General features: G+C 50.3%; 1 non-coding gene across 1 annotated transcript; it reads left to right on the forward strand.

The window, feature by feature from the left end:
* Positions 1-1,306: 1,306 nt before the first annotated feature.
* LOC146798526 (RNase MRP) lies at positions 1,307-1,555 on the forward strand. Its single transcript, XR_014969363.1, has one exon.
* The last annotated feature ends 19,382 nt before the right edge of the window (positions 1,556-20,937 follow it).

Raw genomic sequence — 20,937 nt, forward strand, 5'->3', positions numbered from 1 at the left:
TCCTCATTATACGTTCTTTCTACAGTACTGCTAGCTGCCAATCTTGTCTTGTCAGTAATTCCTCATTCTAGGTCCTCTAAGCAGTGCTACATCTGTGTCCTGGTCACAATGCTAAATCCTCATTCTTAGCCCTCTAGGCAGTGCTGCTATCTGCTTCTCTGGTCCCGTTTGTAACTTCTCATTCTAAGTCCTCTAGACGGTGCTGCAAGCTGCTACCCTGGACCCGTACGTAATTCTAAATTCTAAGTCTTCTAGAAAGTGCTGCTAGCTGCTTCTCTGGTCCTGTTGATATTTCCTCATTCTAAGTCTTTAGATGGTGTTACTAGATGCTTCTCTGGTCAAAGTGGTAATTCATCCTTCCTTCTTAGTCCTCTAGGCAGTGCTACTAGCTGCTACTCTGGTCCCTTGTGTAACTCCTCATTCTAAGTACTCTAGGCAGTTCTACAGCTGTCTTGCTGGTCACAGTGGTATTTCCTCCACATTCTTAGTCCTCTAGACAGTGCTTCTAGCTGCTTCTGCAGTCCCATCCATAATTCCTCGCTCTAAGTCCTCTAGACAATGCTGCTAGCTGCTATCTATTCTGGTTCCATCAGTGATTCCTCATTGATGTGAGGCAAGATGGCGGACGCCTCTGTGTCCGAGTGAGACAGACTACAGCGCTCTCCAGGACTCCCTTCCCTGTGTACACTGGCTGGCTCTGGGTACCTTTCTGTCTTCCCTGACGCCTCTGTAACAAAGCTAATGTGAGTCGCGAAGAAGTTAGCACGGTGAATGCCGCTGCCCGCGTCCCAAGCAGTGGGACATCAGCAGGGCAGCATTCTAGTGGCCGCCCGTCGGAGCCTTCCCCCTTGCTGCCTCGCGCGCGAGGCTACGCCCACTAGGGTTATGACCCCCAATAGTGTGGAGCTGGAGGCGGGCCGTTGGGGGCGGGGGGCGCGGCTTGCCCCCCTACTTAGGAGGCCCTCTCGCCCTGTTCCTCCTCTGTTCCCTGCGCGCCGCTCCAGCCTGGACACGCGTTATTCCGTCCGTCTCGCACCGCGGTTCCTGATCGAGGCCCCTCCAGTGACGTCGTGTCTTCGTGATATCCTCCACGTCCGGTGAGTCTTGCTGACCTCTCCCACCCCGGCCCTGTCCCTGGGCATGACCAGGTGTACAGGGCCCTGTGGCCCGGATGGCCATGGGTGTGGGGGGCGCAAGCAGTGGCCCGCGCCCCTGCGGGGCAATACGGGTGTTGTTGGGGGGCGGGTCTCGGGTCGCGGGGCGATTGCGGGGGGCTGGGCGAGGGAGGCCCTGTACCGGACTAGCGGTCCGATCGGAAGCGGCAGCACGCGCGGCCATTGTTTCTGTGGGTGGTAAAGTCCCCGGACCAATGGGTAGAGAGTGCCGCTCGCCTCGGAGGGCGGGCATGCGTCTGGCGCGTACCTGCACATGAAACCGCCAAGAAGCTGTTGGGCCGAGCGGGCGAACGCGCGTGGGAACACTCGTCAGTTTACATAGGTACGCAGGTAGTGCGCACAACACCGCACGAACAGAGCGGGCTCATTCTCAGAATGCCTTTTAGAAGTTAGAAGGCCCCAGAGTGTAGGCGGGTCACGGCGCGTCGGGCCGAATACTTAAGTTTGGGGCCCATCGGATCACGGCGACCCTGTGGGGGGGTCTGGGATCGGTGGGGCCGTCGCGCCCACAGAGATATCTGGCGCGTAGGGAGCAGAGGCCCGCGAAGTGACATCCATAGTAAAGATGTACTACAGCCCGCAGGCAGGAGAGCGCCGGGGGCCCGGTGTAGCAGGATGTGCCTTTTGCCTACTGTCTGATCCTACACGCCGCGCAGCAAAGTCGGGAGCATCCCCCCCCCCCCCACCCTTGTCCCGCATGGACACTCGGTTTGCTGACATATTTGGCGCGTTATGGGCCGAGTGTACGGTGAGGATGCTTGATGTTGTGCCCCCCCCTGACTCGAAGTTAAGGTATCGAAAAACACTATCGAGGTTGGCTCCTGGGGGGCGGAACCTAAAGAGGCCAGCGGCCATCGTAACACAGGCACCCTCGGTGGAACAGGGGGTAAGAGTTAGTTCGCGCGTTGCGTGCGCATGGCGGGATAGCTAGTTAGTGCCCTTCGCCTAATGTGTAATGCTGGTACGGTGGGGGGCTGAAAGCGCACCAATCTCGGTGAGCTGGCACACACGGTATAGGCAGCGACGCGGATGCAGTAGTAACACCCGTTCTTCCGCGTTTGGCGTCAAATGGATTTAGCTTTAAAATTAAAAATAAATAACTTCCAAAATATACATTTTAATAATACACAGACTGTACTGAATGCAAACATTATTAGAACTGTCCTTTAAAAGCGCGAAATCCACAGTTTCGCTGGCAGCCCCCTAACAAAACCCTGCAAAAAGAATAAATCCGTGTCATCAGGAAGCTTCAAGTGACTGCATCAATTAAAGACAATACCGGGTTCCAGGTGCCGTTTACATTTGCATATTAAGCAGTTGCACACGTTTACATTTCTTTCAAGGGCCAGGCACCCTGGCCAGAAGGCTGGTTTCTTGTTTAGCCGTCTGCCCCTCCCTCGGCCACACAGCACAGGAGAGTCCCTGACCGCCACTTTGCGCGGCCATACCGTATGTTAGGGACATGACGCGCGCGCTCTCAGGAATCAAATGTGTGTCGGTGAGACTGATCGAGCGCAGCGCGCGATGACCGGCGGGTTGGGGTCCACGTGATGACGTCAACACTTTACAATAGTAAGAGTACCACCCTTCCACGCGACAGTTGCGCGCGCACTTTGGACCGACCTAGCGGGGGTTGTGCGTTGGTCAAGGACAGCGCGGTTATGCCGTATGTACGGGACTCGACGCGCACGTTCCATGTGATGAAAGGTGTGCCAGTGATACGGTGATCTCGTTCAGCGCGCCTTCACCGGTGGGTTGGGTCCACGCGGTGAAATATAGCTCAAGAAACAACGCCAGGAGCACCCCCCCCCCCTCCTTCCACGCGACAGTTGCGCGGGCCGTTATGCATTTTACCAGGTGTTGAGCGAGTGGTGGGACGGCGAGCCACCCCTCGTGGTGCCGGTCAGATGCACCCCAGTGCCTGAGTGTGTAATGTAAATGTGGCGGGTGCAGCGCGCCTACACTTAGCGGGCGGGGCCACGCGGATATTTGCTATGCACCTGCAATAGGGAGTCGCCTTCTACTGTGATCGGGGCATGGGCCAGCAACGCTGTGGCGCGTGATAAGACCACAGATGGGTGTGGGGCTGGTGGGATGCCGCTTCCTTGTCCAGTGCTTGTGGCACTCACTGGAGAGCGCTTCAGCGGCATGCTATCACGATAGGCGAGATGGGAGACGGGCCCGATGCGTCTGTCTTTACCTCAGGGGAGCGGCCGACAACCATGGTCGGACTAAGACAAAGCTGCCCACAAGGTGTTCGCGGATGCGGTCCGCCCCGTACCATGAGAGGGTAGTTTTGCGAAACGCGCTTGGCCATAAGGCACGCCGCACGCATGTGCGTATCGGGATACTAGCGATGGGGTCATGGGTTATCTAGTGCATCACTTCTCTATTGTACTAACTCCGCTCCTTTCCTTAATTGCAGATCCGGTGAGGGACAGCCCGCGAGCGTAGAGCTAGGATCCGAGGCGAAGGCGCCAAAGGGACGCGCATAGCTGCACTTTCGGATTAGCCCACCTGCCATGGAGAATATCGGGACACCGGGTCCACTGTTCTCCCAAGAAACGTCGGTCGAGGAGACGCAGTCGAGCGCACCACAGGAAGGGGTTTGGGCGGACTTTATGGCGTTCGCTCGTGAGAAAGGCACGGCGTGGGCCCAAGGTTTTCTGGAGGGCCGCAGGGGGGAGGATTCGGGCGTGGTCATAACCCCCCCCCATCCGAGGGCGCCCCAGGCCTTTCGGGGTCAGAGCCCTGGAGGTCCACCAGGGTGCGTAAGCCCACGTCAAAAGACATGCCAGAGGCCCAGCCGGCCAGGAAACGGCAGGCGACTGCAACACGTACCGGCCTCCCAGCAGTCGCAACAACACCAGTGCACGACTCTGCCACAGGACTCACTGACTTGGCCCAGATGGGCAAAGCCATGGACCAGATGCTTGGCCTCATGTCTGTTTTCCAGAGCCGCCTCGACGCGCTGGCCGCACCGCCACAGGTGCCCCCAGCCCCGGCCCCCGCACCTGCTCAGGCGCCCGTCCTACAAGTATGGGCTGGGCAGAGTACAACCGTTGAACGACGCAATGGTGAGCTGGGGGGAGCGTTGGGGTTGTCAACACCAGGGGATGCTGGCCCCTCCTCCAGTATGGCGGCAAGCACCCCCCCGGCCGGCGCACTGTCGCCCCCTCCACCCGCACAGGCGATTGCCACACCCTCAATCCCTGCTGCTGCTGAGTCTGCTCCCGCCATAGCAACAGTTGTGGCGGCGTCTGGAGGGGAGGGTGTAATTCAGGTCCCGAAGCCCCTCGTTACCCAAGCACCGCTGGCATCGGGCCGCTGCTCCCTGGCGTGGTTGGTGCCGCAGGCCGCAAAAGAAGGGATCTGGAAGAGGGAGTATATAGACATCCTGACATTACTTATGCATGGGTCTGCTGGGGTGGACACGAGAAAGATGGGGCGCAAGGAAGAGGAGAGGGTCAGGTACCAGCGATGGCCGGACAAGACAATCGAAAACTGGACATCTGCATTCAATATATTGGCAGCTGTCATAGTGCAGAAATTTCCCGACCAGAGTGAGGCTCTAATGCAGTATGCCAGCACTATACAAGAGGAGGCGAGGCTCTCTGGGGGTTTAGGGTGGTTCTACTATGACCAGGATTTCAGAAAAAGAATGGCCATATGCCCGGACCTGGGGTGGGACCAGAAAGAAATTCAGCTCTGGGTGGAACACATGTGCCGCCCCACCAGGGAGAAGAAGGACCAGGCTTATAAAGGGCAGGCTGAGGCATCTGATAAAAGGAAAGACCAATTTCCCAAGCGCCCATTTAAACAGCCTTTTCGGGGTGGCAGGGGGCGGGGACAGCGGCAGGGCAAGCGATTCAATTCTGGGACGTGCCGCCTTTACAATGGGGGCAACTGCACCTGGGGGAGGTCATGTAAGTTCGCACATAGCTGCAGCAAGTGCGGCGCGCAGCACCCTGCCACTTCCTGCTCCTCCAGCCAGAGCGCACCGCAGCCCACAGCATCGACCAGGACTGATGCCCGACCCTGAGACCACACATGGGCCCCCTCCCTCGTCAGCAACCCTCCCTCCCACACCGGTCACGCCCCCCGCATTTCTAGGTGCACCACAGAGCACTTTGGCCCCCGTCAAGGGGCCTTCACCCATCATCCTCGGAAATATCCTTCCACTCATTCGGCGGTATCCACTGCTCCGGGACAGACCGCTCCTGGCGGGGGGGTTCATTGATGGGTTTAGGATTCCCTACAATGGGCCGCTGGAGTCCAGAGATGCGAGGAACCTTAAATCCGCTAGGGATATGCCCGGGGTGGTGGACCAAAAGGTGAGGAAAGAGTTGTCGGCAGGTAGGGTAGCGGGTCCTTTCTGTGGCCCGCCCGTGGACAACTTTTTGGTGTCACCACTGGGGGTGGTGCCCAAAAAGCAACAAGGCACCTACCGTTTAATCCACCACCTGTCTTACCCTGAAGGAAATTCGGTGAATCACTGGCTGGACGAGGGTATTTGTTCTGTGGTATACTGCTCCCTGGACATGGCCATTGACATGGTCAGGAGAGTGGGGCAGGGGGCGTGGCTTGCGAAGGCGGACATCGAATCCGCATTCCGCCTGCTGCCGGTTCATCCAGCCAGTCAACATCTGCTAGGCTTCAAGTGGGCGGGGCAGTTCTTTTATGATCGCTGCATGCCGATGGGCTGTGCTGTCTCCTGCGCCTACTTCGAAGCCTACAGTTCGTTCCTTCAGTGGGCCTTGGGGGAACTCCACGGGATCACACAGGTGACCCACTATCTAGATGACTTCCTATTTTTTGGTGCGAGTGGGTCAGACGAGTGTGCAGTGGGCTTGAGTCGGTTTGAGGAGCTGGCAGAGTTTCTGGGTGTTCCCCTTGCCCCAGGTAAGACCGAGGGTCCGGCGCAGGTGCTGACCTTTCTTGGCGTGGAGTTGGACACGGTAAAGGGCGAGTCGAGGCTCCCCGCTGAGAAGGTACTGGGCTTGTTACAGGATATCCAGGCGCTGCTGGGCAAGGACAAAGCGACCCTAGGGGCTGTCCAGAGCTTGATTGGCAAATTGAATTTTGCAGCGAGAGTGATCCCAGCAGGCAGAGTGTTTTCAAGGAGACTGGCGGGGGCCACGGCAAAGGTGACTCAGAAGCACCACTTTGTAAGACTGACCGCAGGCTTGAAGGCTGACCTGGCCATGTGGGCGGAATTCCTCAGGGACTTTAACGGGGCGGTGATTTGGAGGGCCCCATGGATGGCCAGTCAGGAGCTCTGCTTGTTTTCAGATGCGTCTGGAAGGGAAGGTTTTGGAGTGATTCTGGGGGAAGAATGGTGCGCGATGCGATGGCCCAATGCATGGCGTAAGAAGAAGGTGACGCAGAATGTGGCAGTGTTGGAGCTCTTCCCAATTGTTGTAGCACTGCATCTCTGGCGGGCGGCACTGAGCAACAGGAAGGTTGTCTTCTGGTCTGACAACATGGCGGTGGTGCACGCCATCAACGGCCTGAATGCCTCGTGCCCGCTAGTCCTGAGCCTGCTGAGGGAGTTAGTCAGGGAGGGCCTGCGCAGCAACGTCGAGTGTAGGGCACGGCCCATCGCGGGTGTACGGAATGTGGCAGCTGACGCTCTTTCTCGCTTTCAGTGGCTCCGGTTCCGGGAGGCCTGGCCGCGGGCAAGGGCGGAGATGACACCATTCCCGGACCACCTCTGGCGCTTGCTTCAGTGGGAGAGAGACTGAGGAAGATGGGGGAGAGGTCCCTGGCGCCAGCAACGCGGCGGAAATACGACTCGCAGCTAGCGACCTTCAGAGCTGTAGGGGAGGCGCTGGGTGCCTCAGCCTTGGGGGCGGAAGAACAAGTGGAGGCCTTTGTAGTGTGGGCCAAGGAGAATGGCAGATCGCACTCCTGGATTAGCGGTCACTTGGCAGCGGTGCGCCACGATGCCAGGCTAGATGGTAGTGGCGACCCCGCGGGATCTTCCAAGATCAGGGCGGCCCTGAAGGGTTGGGCCAGGGAGGAGGTTAGACAACCAGACACCAGGGCACCCATTGAATACAGAGACCTCCACCTCCTCCTAGACGTGTTACCCCTGGTGACCTTTTCACCGTTCGAAGCCAGCTTGTTTTCAACGGCCTTCTGCCTGGCATTCTTTGGCGCTTTCAGGGTCAGCGAGCTAGTGCCAAAATCTAGGGAAGACCTGTCTGATTGCGCGCTGGGGATTGCGGATGTGACCCTCAATACAGCACTGGAGCTACGGATTCGCAGGTCAAAAACTGACCAGGCGGGGAGGGGGAAGACTGTGGTGTTACAGACCCTAGGGGACAACAGGTACTGCCCGGTTCACTTGGTCAGGGAATACCTGGCTCTGCATCCAGTATCCCCTGGTCCCTTTCTGGTTCATGCGGACGGATCCCCCCTTACCAAATTTCAGTTCGAGCGTCTACTGGGAGCTTCGCTGGCTAGAGCCGGTCTAGCGGGGTGCGGGCGCAGGTTCTCCTCGCACTCCTTTAGGATTGGTGCTGCCACTTCTGCGGCCAAAGCCGGCCTGGGCCCGGAAGGAGTAAAAGGGGTGGGCCGCTGGGAATCGGACTGTTTTAAGAAGTATGTCCGTCCGTAATGCTGTGGTGCAGCCCTGATCTTTGTTCCCGCCCCGGGTTTTTGGGTCCATTATGGTGAACGTATCAATTTTTGTGTGTGTAATAAAGATACGATTACCTAAAAGCCGTTTCATCGCTTTATTGACAGGTCCCCAGGTCTGGTTGGTAGGCCATTCCTACATCACAAGGCTGGAACGCTGGGCAGCACACAGGAACTGGTCGCAGAACTTTGCTACTACACAGCTTGTGTGGTTGGGTTCCCCGGGCATGAAATGGAGTGAAGCCCGCGGAACAATTGAGCAGCGCCTGGCAGTTGTAGGGGTCCTGCCCTCTGTTATCATCTTGCACTTAGGGGGTAATGACCTGGTTGCCAGGGGGAGGAGGGCTCTGCTCCTGTCGACGCAAACTGACTTGCAGGCCATTAGCCAAGCCGGGGGGTCATGCGAGGTCTGGTGGTCTGAAATCGTCCCCCGTAGGGTTTGGAGAGGGGCTAGGTCCCCGGCGGCGGTAGAGCGGTCCCGTAGGCGGCTTAATAGGTCCATGCAGAAATTCATGGAGCGCAGGGGCATGGGCTTCATCAGGCATGCTTTGATCCAGGAGAAGGTTGAGGGGTATTATGAGGCTGATGGGGTGCACCTGTCCAGGGTAGGGATGGACATGTTCCTGCTTGACGTACAGGAGGCACTGGCTAGCAAAGGACATCAGTAACACTTGTTAGGAGAGGGGGGCTCTGGCAGCGACGGTAGCCTCCCCAGAGCTGTGGTGGAGTTACAGGGCGATCTGGATGCAGACGGGTACAGTAAGGGTACCTCTGCGACAGGCGGTACAGTAAGGGTACCCCTGTCCGGCACAGTAAGGGTGCCCGAGCCAAGGTCCAGGAGCCGAAGGGGGTTCTGGGAAGACCGCGACGGCGCCCCGTTAGTCCTTCGGGCGGTTGGGGGGCCTGACCAACCGGGGGTGTGCCACAACACGCTCCGCCCCTGTCGGAAGGGGCGGGAGTAGGAGACAGATCACGTGACCCGGCGGATGATCTGTAAATAATTATGTGCCACACTGCCGGGCATCGACCCACCGTGTGTGCTGGCTCACCAGGCGGGCGGAGCAGCAAGGGGCTGCCTGCCCTGGATCGCCCGTAAGATAACCCATTTTTATTATCATACTGTATGTATGAAATAAACCTGCAGCAGTTCTTCACCCACAAATAAAGTGTCAGTGTAATCTTTGGGTGACGTCTGTGTATGCGTGTTGACTGAAGCGGATGACGGTGTGGTCACTATGCTGCTGCCCGCGTCCCAAGCAGTGGGACATCAGCAGGGCAGCATTCTAGTGGCCGCCCGTCGGAGCCATCCCCCTTGCTGCCTCGCGCGCGAGGCTACGCCCACTAGGGTTATGACCCCCAATAGTGTGGAGCTGGAGGCGGGCCGTTGGGGGCGGGGGGCGCGGCTTGCCCCCCTACTTAGGAGGCCCTCTCGCCCTGTTCCTCCTCTGTTCCCTGCGCGCCGCTCCAGCCTGGACACGCGTTATCCCACCCTTTCCACTTACCCCACGTGTCAGGCACAGCGCGTTATGGGAATGTTTTAATGTTTTCTTTTTGCGTTGCAGGCGGAGTTACAGGGCGATCTGGATGCAGACGGGTACAGTAAGGGTACCTCTGCGACAGGCGGTACAGTAAGGGTACCCCTGTCCGGCACAGTAAGGGTGCCCGAGCCAAGGTCCAGGAGCCGAAGGGGGTTCTGGGAAGACCGCGACGGCGCCCCGTTAGTCCTTCGGGCGGTTGGGGGGCCTGACCAACCGGGGGTGTGCCACAACACGCTCCGCCCCTGTCGGAAGGGGCGGGAGTAGGAGACAGATCACGTGACCCAGTGGATGATCTGTAAATAATTATGTGCCACACTGCCGGGCATCGACCCACCGTGTGTGCTGGCTCACCAGGCGGGCGGAGCAGCAAGGGGCTGCCTGCCCTGGATCGCCCGTAAGATAACCCATTTTTATTATCATACTGTGTTGTATGAAATAAACCTGCAGCAGTTCTTCACCCACAAATAAAGTGTCAGTGTAATCTTTGGGTGACGTCTGTGTATGCGTGTTGACTGAAGCGGATGACGGTGTGGTCACTAGGCGGTGAAGACCGCTAAACGCCGCTGGCGGATTAAAGCGGATTACTGGAAACCGCGAGCGGAATTGAAGTGACCCGGTGTGAAGATAGTCAAGGGGAGCTGCAAGTCCGCTGTCACCGCGACGCCTTCTGATTTCCGTGTCTGGCAGTAAGGAGTTGGCTATGCTGTGGCTGTTACAGCTACTTGATACTACCCCCTACAAACGCCGAGTGGGTTTACTTACTGGTGGGTTCAGCTGTTAGCATCTCTGCGTTGGCGGGGCGGCGGTGGTTTTGTGACCGGTCTCCGGTGGCTGGGGGAAGAGAGCAGGCTCACGGCGAGTGGTCTCTGGGCTCAGAGTGATTGGGAAGCCCAGGACCGGAGCAGTGAATCCTTGAGAATGGGGCCCAAAAACGCTAACTCCAGTGCGCCTCCAAAGGTCCAAAGACGCGTGCAGCCGCCGCTGCTACATCGACATTGACTGCTACATCGACTGCAGCACAATTAACTCTGAATCAGGACCCGACTGGTGCACTGTCATCTGACTGTAATGTACAGAAAAGCACCAGCTCCACTAGCGAGTCCGGCCCTAAAGAGCTACCCGATTCCTTGGTCAGTCAGGATGCGGCGGTTACTGGCTCCGGTTCAAGAATGGCAATTGCGGGGATTTTTTAAAAAAAGAAGCAGGGTTCCAACACAAACCCAAATTCGAATCAAGGTCAGACCCTGCCGATACCGATGAGCAAGAGCAAGGGCAAGGGAACACCTGTCGGTATATTAAATACATCGAAAACAGGCATGTAAACAGCCTCAGAACCAAGATTGTCTTCGGGAACAGGAACCATGCGTAGCATTATCGCCCTCGCCCTCTCCCGAACTCTCTTCGGGTGTATCGAGAGGTAGTTCGAGCAGGCCTTTTAGTCATAGTGCCCTTCCCAAGGCATGGCAGGCAGATCAAATGGGGATCAGTCACAGACAGCTGTCAGTGGCATTCCCCAAAATTTAAAAAACCCATAGGTTTCTGAGGGACATATTTCCCTGCACACTGGAAACAGAAAAGAAATAGCTTGACAAAAGTCGAGGTGTTGGTCAGAAAAGGGCTGTGGTAGCACTCCGAATACTCAACTGTTGGCACGGAAAGAAAGGAACTGATGTCTGCACCCTGGAGCACGTCACATCTGGCGTGGGCAACGTCAACAGGGAGTTGTCGACACCATCTTCTAGTGCATTGAGGAACTGCTCAAGATTTTCCGGATCCAGTCAGATGCCTGTGAAATATTTTAGGGTAAGGAAGCTACTTTTAGACGTCTCTTCCGGGACACTGGGATTAGTTGTAATGTGCGCCCCACAGTCTGCATCTAAAGGCATGTTCTGGATAGTTTTGGTTGTAAATTAACTTACAGGCTTAACAGAAGGTCAGTGTTGTATCTGAACCCTTTCCCTAGTGACACAGCTTCACCATCAATTATTTGTGCTTAATGATATGTTAATCTGCAATCGCATAACCATAGTTTACATTATTTTCACCTGATTTATTCAATATTTATTAATTATTTCACACATTAGCCTACATGTTATTTTGTATTTGAATCCTTATTTATTTCGCTATCAAATCTGGTAGTAGAGGATTGTTCTCACCGAGGCATAGTTAGTTAGTTCGAATTTGCCTCAAAACCAGCCCCAGGACAATTTAGATTTTTCACAGCCTGGTGGGCAAAAAATCTGGATTTTATTAAGGACACGGAGGCCAAGATTATGGAAATCTCCTTTATTGCCACAACTCAGCAGTAGCAATGAACAGAATATAGAACTTTAAACAACATTCCATATAGTATATAGAGCATGAGCACACATTAGTCTTCCTTCTTTGTCTTAATCCAATGCTGCGAACAATAAACATTTCTTGAAAATGACGTGAAGAACTTTCTTTAAACAGGAGTAATGCATAGGCGAATTATTCTGTAAGAAAAAAGACGTAATAGGTCAAAATGAATAAACCCTGGGAGGGTCAAGAAGTGGTGGGATAATCTTGGCCTCCGTGTCCTTAATAAAATCCAGATTTTTTTGCCCACCAGGCTGTGAAAAATCTAAATTTTATGGCACGACACGGAGGCCAACATTATGCAAGTTTAAAGTGAATTAAGCACATTGTCAATCACATTATTGATTGGCCTAAAGTAACATTTTTATACTCAGTTGTACTCAAATGAAGATGTCACTGATATAGAAGGCAAATTTGTAGGGTTCTGGGGAGATAATGAGATCCTAAAACTAACTCCAGAACAAAAAGAAGGGCTAGAGGCCGATATTTCTCTTGAGGAAATAGAGGCAGCAATGTTATCCCTTGCGGTAGGTAAGGCAGTTGGCCAAGATGGGATTCCTTTGGAATTTTTTTGAACCTTTTTCTCATCTCTAAAAAATGAACTGCTGGCAACATTTCTAGATACTCAGAAGGGATCACCCCCTCTGTCCTGGCAGGAATCAATAATTACAGTATTTCTTAAAAAAGATAAACCTCCTGTGCTACCTGCCTTATACAGACCTATCTCATTAATCAATGCTGACAGCAAAATGAATTCCAAAGTTCTAGCTGCTCGTCTATCGAGTATTATTTCTACCCTTTTTTCACCACTTCAGCATGGTTTTATCCCTGGCCGTGACACGACTGATCACATTCGTCGTGTGATAGCATTGATGGACTGGGCAGAAGCTACAAAGACCCCTATTGGGATCATCCTGTTGGATGCCGAGAAGGCATTCGACAGGGTGTCGTGGCCTTTTCTTTGGGAGGTACTGCGTTTGAAGGGATTTGGTCCGGGTATACTTCAAGCTATTAAGTCATTGTATCATTTACCTAATGCGTATATACGCTTGTCGGGTAGAGAGTCAGAATCTTTCATAATTAGCCACGGAACGCGGCAAGGCTGTCCCAGCTCACCTTTATTATTTGCCTTATATATTGATTTATTTTTGTCTAAATTAAATCAGTCCAATGACATTAAACCTGTGGAAGTGGGTGACACTAAGTATAGAGCGCTGGCATATGCAGACGATATTGTTATTCTCACTACTGATATTCCTTCTGCTCTATCAACGACTGAACACATTGCCTTGCAGTATGGGTTAATGTCTGGCTATAAACTAAACCTAACTAAAACTCAGACTTTAAGTGTGGGGGGTAACCCTGCAGACGGTATCCCCACCCTCTCGGAAGTTACCTATTTGGGAATCAAGTTGTGCTCACCCGTCAATAAAATCTCTGAAATTAACTTGAACCCAGTATTAGATAGAGTTAAGGCTACTTTAGAGAGAATAAACAATCTTCATCTGTCACTGCATGGAAGGTCAAATGTTTTAAAGATGCTGGTGCTCCCCAAACTTTTATACCTGTTTAGAACCATTCCACTGGAATTTCCAGCTATATACTTTAAAAGGCTTGAGAACATTAGTTCTAGATTTTTATGGGACCATAAAAGGCATAGAAGGGCATACAAAAAGATGGTGCTCCCTAGAACTGTGGGATTCCGTATTTTTTGTTTTATTACTAGGCGGCAGCGTTGAAATTTATGTCTCCTCTTGTCGCTGGAGAAAGGGCTAAGCTGTTGCCCTGCCACAGTCCGTCAATCTATGAATTTGGATTGGGTGAAAAGGCAAATTGCTGCTTGGTAAAATTTGTGGAACCCAGCCATTATAAAAAAAACAAGTTTAAAATGTATAAGGCTGCCTTCGCTATCTGGAGGCGAGTTAAGCAGCTTCTAGGTCTTCCGAAAATAGATGCCTATATCCCTTTTGAGGCTGTAGGGATACTTCCCACAATTTTTCGAGACTATACTATTATCAGGTGGACGCAGAAAGGGATCTCCCGTCTAGGAGATCTCTGACCAGATGGCCAATTTCTATCTTTTACAGAGCTAAAATTACAATATGGCTTATCAAAATATGATTTCTTTAAATACTTGCAAATCCGTAGCTTCTGTAATACACTTGCTCCAGGTGGTATGCACCAATTTAGAAAAATTCCCTTAATAGAACAGCTGGGGAAAAATATGCCTATTGTTTTTTTTTATTCTATTCTGATAAAGTTATTGCCTGACGACTTACAGTATTGCCAGGAAAGGTGGGAAAGGAAGTTAAATATAGAGGTAATTGCGTTAAACACTTCTATTGCCTTGGTGAATGAAATTTTAATGACGGGTAGGATGCGTGCACTACATTATATGGCTATTTATGATTTATATTATACACCGGGTAAGATCGCAAAATGGGGTACAGGAGCAGAAACAAAGTGCAATAGGTGTGGTACTCTAGCTGCAGATGCAGTCCACATGTTCTACTCGTGCTCAAAATTGGGGGATCTCCAATCTTCAATTCAATCCTTTTTGGTAGTTGTAGTGGGGTCACCAGTGTACATTACTGGGGAGATGGTATTGATAGGAATTAAAACAGAAGCTGAAGCACAAACAAGATCGAAGTTTATAACTTCCTTTCTGTTTATCTGTATGGCGAACCTCCGCGCTTGTATTACGAAAGACAGGATCTCCCCTGACCCTCCGTAATTTTTTGCTTGAAGGGCCAGACTTTTGGCAACCTTTAATATGGAATCTGCAATCTACAAGACAAAGGGACTTAGAAAGAGAGCAAGGGGCTTAAAAATGTGGGCGCCAATTACAGAATGGATTGAAGAGTCTGTAAGATAGGGTATATTGTGTGCTATTATCCTTGTTGATTAATATTCATTACTTATGTCTGCACTATTGTTATCTCTATCTGGGTTCCTAGGGCCTGCGGGTCCTGTTTTCCCCTTCTTGTTTTCTTTTGTTGGTGCAGTACGCCAGCCTGACAACTCATCGTATTTGAGTTCTGTGCTGGTTCGGGTCGCCACCTAGACAATGTTGTGGATTTTTGAAATGTGATTGTTCCTTGTATAAAAATTTTCAAAATAAAAAATAAAAAAAAATAAAACGTAATTCCTCATTCTAACTCATCTAGGCAGTGCTTCTAGCTGTTTCTCTGGTCCCAATACTAACTCCTCATTCCTAGTCCTCTAGCGAGTGCTGCTTGCTGCTTCTCTGGTCGCACAGGTGATTCCTCATTCTAAGCCCTCTAGGCAGTGCTCCTAGCTGCTTTTCTAGTCCCAGTGGTAATTTATCATTCTATGTCCTCTAGACAGTGCTACTAACTGCTACTCTGATCCCATCAGTAATTCTTCATTCTAAGTCCTCTAGGCAGTGCTGCTAGCTGCTTTTCGGGTCCCAGTGAAAATTCCTCATTGTAAATCCTCTATACAGTGCTGCTAGTTGCTACTCTAATCCCAGGGGTAATTCCTCAATCTTAGTCCTCTAGGCAGTGCTTATAGCTGTTTCTCTGGTCTGGACTGTATTTCCTCATGCTAAGTCCTCTAGGCAGTGGTGCCAGCTTCTTTTCTGGTCCCAATGGTAATTTCTCATCTTTAACACTCTAGACAGTTCTGCAGCAGCTTCTTTGGTCCCAATAGTATTTCCTCATTCTTAGTCATATAGGTAGTGCTGCTTGCTATTCTCTGTTCCCAACGGTAATTCCTCATTCTAAGTGCTCTAGGCACTGCTGCTAGCTGTTTCTCTGGTCCCAGTGGAAATAACTCATTCCTAAGTCCTTTAGACAGTGCTGATAGTTGCTACTCAAGTCCCTGTGGTAATTCCTCATTCTCAGTCTTTTAAACAGTGTTCCTAGCTGCTACTCTGGTCCCTTGTGTAATTTCTCCTTCTAAGAACTCTAGGCAATGCTATAGCTGTCTCTCTGGTCACATTGGTAATTCCTCCTCATTCTTAGTTCTCTAGACAGTGCTGCTAGCTGCTTCTCTGGTCCAATCTGTAATTACTTATTCTAAGCCCTCTAGGCAGTGCTACTGCGCCATCTCTAGTCCCAGGGCTAATTCCTCAATCTTAGTCTTCTAGGCAGTGCTGCTAGGCGGTTCTCTGGTCCCATCGGTATATACTCATTCTAAGTCCTCGAGGCAGTGATGCAGCTATTTCTTTGTTTACAGTACTAATTCCTCATTTTAAGTCCTCTAGGCCGTGCTGTTAGCTGCTTCTCTGGTACCAGAGGTAATTTCTTATTGTAAATCTCCTAAACAGTGCTGATAGCTGCTACTCTGGCCCCATCGATACTTCCTCATTCTAAGTCCTCTAGACAGCACTGCAGCAGGGTCTCTGGGAACAGTGCTCATTTCTCATTCCTTGGTCTCTAGTCAGTGCTGCTAGCCTATTCCCTGGTCCCATCAGTAACTTCCTCATTCTAAGCCCTCTAAGCAGTGCTGCACCTGTGTCTCTGGTCACAGTGGTAATTCCTCATTCTTAGTCCTCTAGGCAGTGCTGCTAGTTGCTTCTCATGTCTCATCCTCTAGGCAGTGCTGCTGGCTGGTTCTTTGGTCCCAGTGGTAATTCCTCTTTCTAAGTCCTCTAAACAATGCTGCTAGCTGCTACTCTGGTCCCAGTGGTACGGTCTCATTCTAAGTCCTCTACACAGTGCTGCAAGCTGCTACTCTGGTCACATTGGTAAATCCACATTCTTAGTCTTCCAACCAGTGCTGCTAGCTGCTACTCTGGTTCCATCTGCAGTTCCTCATTCTTAGTCCTCTAGACAGTGCTGATTGCTGCTTCTCTGGTCCCGTCAGTAATTCCTCATTCTAACTCCTCTAAACAGAGATTTTACCTGATTCTCGGGTCCAGGCGATAATTCCTCATTCTAAGTCCTCTAGGCAATACTGCTATCTGCTTCTCTGATCCCAGTAATAATTTCTCATTCTAAGTCTTCCACCCAGTGCTGCTAGCTGCTACTCTAGTCCCATCTGTAATTTCTCATTCTAAGTTCTCTAGATAGTATTGCTAGCTGCTTCTCTGGCCCTGTCAGTAATCCCTCATTCTTTGTCCTCAATACAGTGCTGCAGCTGCTTCTTTGGTCTCAGTGGCAATTCCTCATCCTTAGTCCTCTAGGCAGTGCTGCTTGATGCTTCTCTGGTCCCATCAGTAATTACTCATTCTAACTCCTCTGGACAGTGCTGCTATCTCCTTCTCTGGTCCTGTCACTAATTCCTCATTCCAAGTTCTCTAGACTGTGCTGCTGGCTGCTTCTCTGGTCCGAGTGGTAATTCCTTATTCTAAGTCATCTAGGCTGTGCTGCTAGCTGCTTCTCTGGTCCCAGTGGTATTTCCTCATTCTAAGTCCTCTAGACAGTGCTGCTAGCTGCTACTCTGGTCCTGTCAATAATTCCTCAATCTAAGTCCTCTAGGCAGTGTTGCTAGCTGCTTTTCCTGTCCCAGTGGTAATTCCTCGTTTTTAGTCCTCTAGGCAGTGCTGCCTGCTGCTTCTCTTGTCCCATCAGCAATTCCTCATTCTAAGTCTTATTGACAGTGCTTCTAGCTGCTCCTCGGGTCCTGTTGGTAATTCCTCATTCTAAGTCATCTAGGCAGTGCTACTAGCTGCTTTTCTGATCCCTGTGGTAATTCCTCATTCTAAGTCCTCTAGACACGACTGTTAGCTGCTACTCTGGTCTCATCAGTAATTCCTCATTCTAAGTCCTCTAGGCAACACTGCAGCAGTGTCTCTGTTTAAAACAAAGTCTTTGGTCTACTTTCTGTACTCTCGCATACATTTTAAATCTATGTTGTTTAATGTTTTCATTGTGTTTTTTTAATGAATTTATGGAATTTGTTTTGTTTTTTATGCTTCATGATACAGTGCTATTAATTGTCTAGATTTGTTTTATCTGATTTTGTTGCTCATGACGAATAAAATAATTTTAATCTTCTGTTACTAGTATTGTCCATAATAGTAGTCTTGGGTATACAGACATATTCTCCTATTTTGAGTGTAATGGATGTGATTGAGTGATGAAATTGGAGACCTTGGTCCTGTAATAGACATTGTGGGTTGTTGAGTACTGTCCAAAGGAAACCTTTGCGATTACATATTTGTATGGTACCCTATTCCTTTGGCATAAGGGGTCCCTCTCAGTTTCTATAAATATTATGGACTACTACACTGTTCTCTTATTGTTCCGTGGGTTCTGAGTTTGTCTGTCTCGTTTCAAGTATCAATAACTTGTTTTTCACTTTCACCACTGAAAGCTGGAGGTGAAGGGTGTCAGCCAACCACCTGATCACCATTGCAAAAAATGCACTCTCCTCTGTTGCCGGACCAGTTGGAGTGACTAAACTGGTGTCAGGAGAAGTGTCTAGCCCACTAGTGTTGCCCAGCTCCTCATATCAGTTCCCTTCCAGGAAACCATGGGCAATCTCATCAATGGGGTAAAAAACTCCATACTCCTCCTCCGCTTCAAATTCTGCAACCAGAGACAGAGGCAGAGTATCAAAGCCAAAAGGTTGTCATGGCCCAGTTGGCTCCAGTCTCAACATCGGATAGAATGTGTACAGCGCCACCTAGGAGTGGGAAAGAACAAGTGGCTCTTCATGCGGCATATGTGATACCAGTAACGGCACTGAAAGATCAAACTCCAGCAATAGTTGTGGAGCTGGAATTGGGCTTGGGACCAGGGTTGGCCCTGATCTGGGGTTGATCTGAAGGTCTAACTGGAATCAGGGAAGGGTCCGCCATCTGCGACCCGGTTGGATTGCCTACGGACTCCTTGGGGCCTGAAGGCGTCCAGAGGGAGTCGGCAGCTCGAAGATGTGGGACATCACTAGGTAAAACTCCTGAAGTTGGGTAGGAGTTACACTAGTGCCCAGGAAATCTAGAAGGCACAGAGACAGATCCGGCTCCGCAGGGGGTGTGTAAGAGAGAGGCCTAGAGGCGCTGGGGTCGTCTTGCGCTCACAGGGATTTGGAAGGACGTTGAGAAATCGAATGGTGCTTCGACTTCCACTTTTCCTTCTTAGACTTACACAAGTTGGATTTGGACTTTAACAAATTCTTGTTGAGGCAATGGCTCTAGGAACAGGCATGTAAACAGCCTCAGAACCAAGATTGTCTTCGGGAACAGGAACCATGCGTAGCTTTATCGCCCTCTCCCAAACTCTCTTCGGGTGTATCGAGAGGTAGTTCGAGCAGGCCTTTTAGTCATAGTGCCCTTTCCAAGGCATGGCAGGCAGATCAATTGGGGATCAGTCACAGAAAGCTGTCAGTGGCATCCCCAAAAAATTTAAAAAACCCATAGGTTTCTGAGGTACATATTTCCCTGCACACTGGAAACAGAAAAGAAATAGCTTGACAAAAGTCGAGGTGTTGGTCAGAAAAGGGCTGTGGTAGCACTCCAAATACTCGACTGTTGGGACGGAAAGAAAGGAACTGATGTCTGCACCCTGGAGGGTGGGTACTGTGCACGTTACATCTGGCGTGGGCAACGTCAACAGGGAGTTGTCGACACCATCTTCTAGTGCATAGAGGTACTGCTCAAGATTTTCCGGATCCAGTCAGATGCCTGTGAAATATGTTAAGGTAAGGAAGCTACTTTTAGACGTCTCTTCCGGGACACTGGGATTAGTTGTAATGTGCGCCCCACAGTCTGCAGCTAAAGGCATGTTCTGGATGGTTTTGGTTATAAATTAACTTACAGGCTTAATAGAAGGTCAGTGTTGTATCTGAACTCTTTCCCTAGTGACACAGCTTCACCATCAATTATTTGTGCTTAATGATGTGTTAATCTGCAATCGCATAACCATAGCTTACATTATTTACACCTGATTTATTCAATATTTATTAAATATTTCACACATTAGCCTACATGTTATTTTGTATTTGAATCCTTATTTATTTCGCTATCAAATCTGGTAGTAGGGGATTGTTCTCACCGAGGCATAGTTAGTTAGTTCGAATTTGCCTCAAAACCAGCCCCAGGACAATTTAGATTTTTCACAGCCTGGTGGGCAAAAAATCTGGATTTTATTAAGGACACGGTGGCCAAGATTATGGAAATCTCCTTTATTGCCACAACTCAGCAGTAACAATGAACAGAATATAGAACTTTAAACAACATTCCATATAGTATTTAGAGCATGAGCACACATTAGTCTTCCTTCTTTGTCTTAATCCAATGCTGCGAACAATAAACATATCTTGAAAATGACGTGAAGAACTTTCTTTAAACAGGAGTAATGCATAGGCGAATTATTCTGTAAGAAAAAAGACATAATAGGTCAAGATGAATAAACCCTGGGAGGGTCAAGAAGTGGTGGGATAATCTTGGCCTCCGTGTCCTTAATAAAATCCAGATTTTTTGCCCACCAGGCTGTGAAAAATCTAAATTTTATGGCACGACTCGGAGGCCAACATTATGCAAGTTTAAAGTGAATTAAGCACATTGTAAATCACATTATTGATTGGCCTAAAGTAAAAAAATTTAAACATACTTTCATTTGACCAATCAGCGCCTCTAAGAATATCTTGTAGTCCACCTCCTAACATAAAAGCTTTAGAAGCTGAAGTGCCTCTAAGGGAATGTGCGCCGAAGATAGAGACATCAACACCACTCTCTCTCATCACTTCTTTCACCCATCTTGCAAGCGTGGGAGATGAAACAGCTTTATGTGGGAATCTGTGAGAGATCAATAATTGAGTTCCAGCACCTCTCAAGGAGGCAGTTCTCTTTTCATACTCTTTCAAGCATTTGACAACGCACAAACTTTCATTCAAAGAGAAGAAAGGGTAGAAGATCGAAGATGACATAGTTTTAGTCCTTTTTCTAAGATATCAAAAACAGACTCACTCAGGTTGGTAAGCTCTGCTACAAACATCCAAGGCCTTGACATCAGAGGTTCGTCTAAAAGAAACTAGGCAAAGCAATACAGTAAGCTTGTAAGAGATACGTTTAAGAGAAAGTTCGACATTGTCCCCCCAAGAGGATATAACTTGTAAAACATTTCTTACATCCCATAAGGCGGTATATTTAGGGGTTGGAGGATTAAGAACCCGCATGCTTCTCATAATTTTTTTAGTTAAAAGGTTTTGTCCCACCGATACGCCATCAACTAAGCAATGGCCTGCAGCAATTGCTGATCTATAGACATTAACTGTTCTGTAAGATTGGCCAGAAGAAAAGAGTTCCGATAGAAAATTAACTACGTGAACTAAAT

This window comes from Triturus cristatus, chromosome 9 (genome assembly GCF_964204655.1).
Source record: "Triturus cristatus chromosome 9, aTriCri1.1, whole genome shotgun sequence".
Lineage (NCBI taxonomy): Eukaryota > Metazoa > Chordata > Amphibia > Caudata > Salamandridae > Triturus > Triturus cristatus.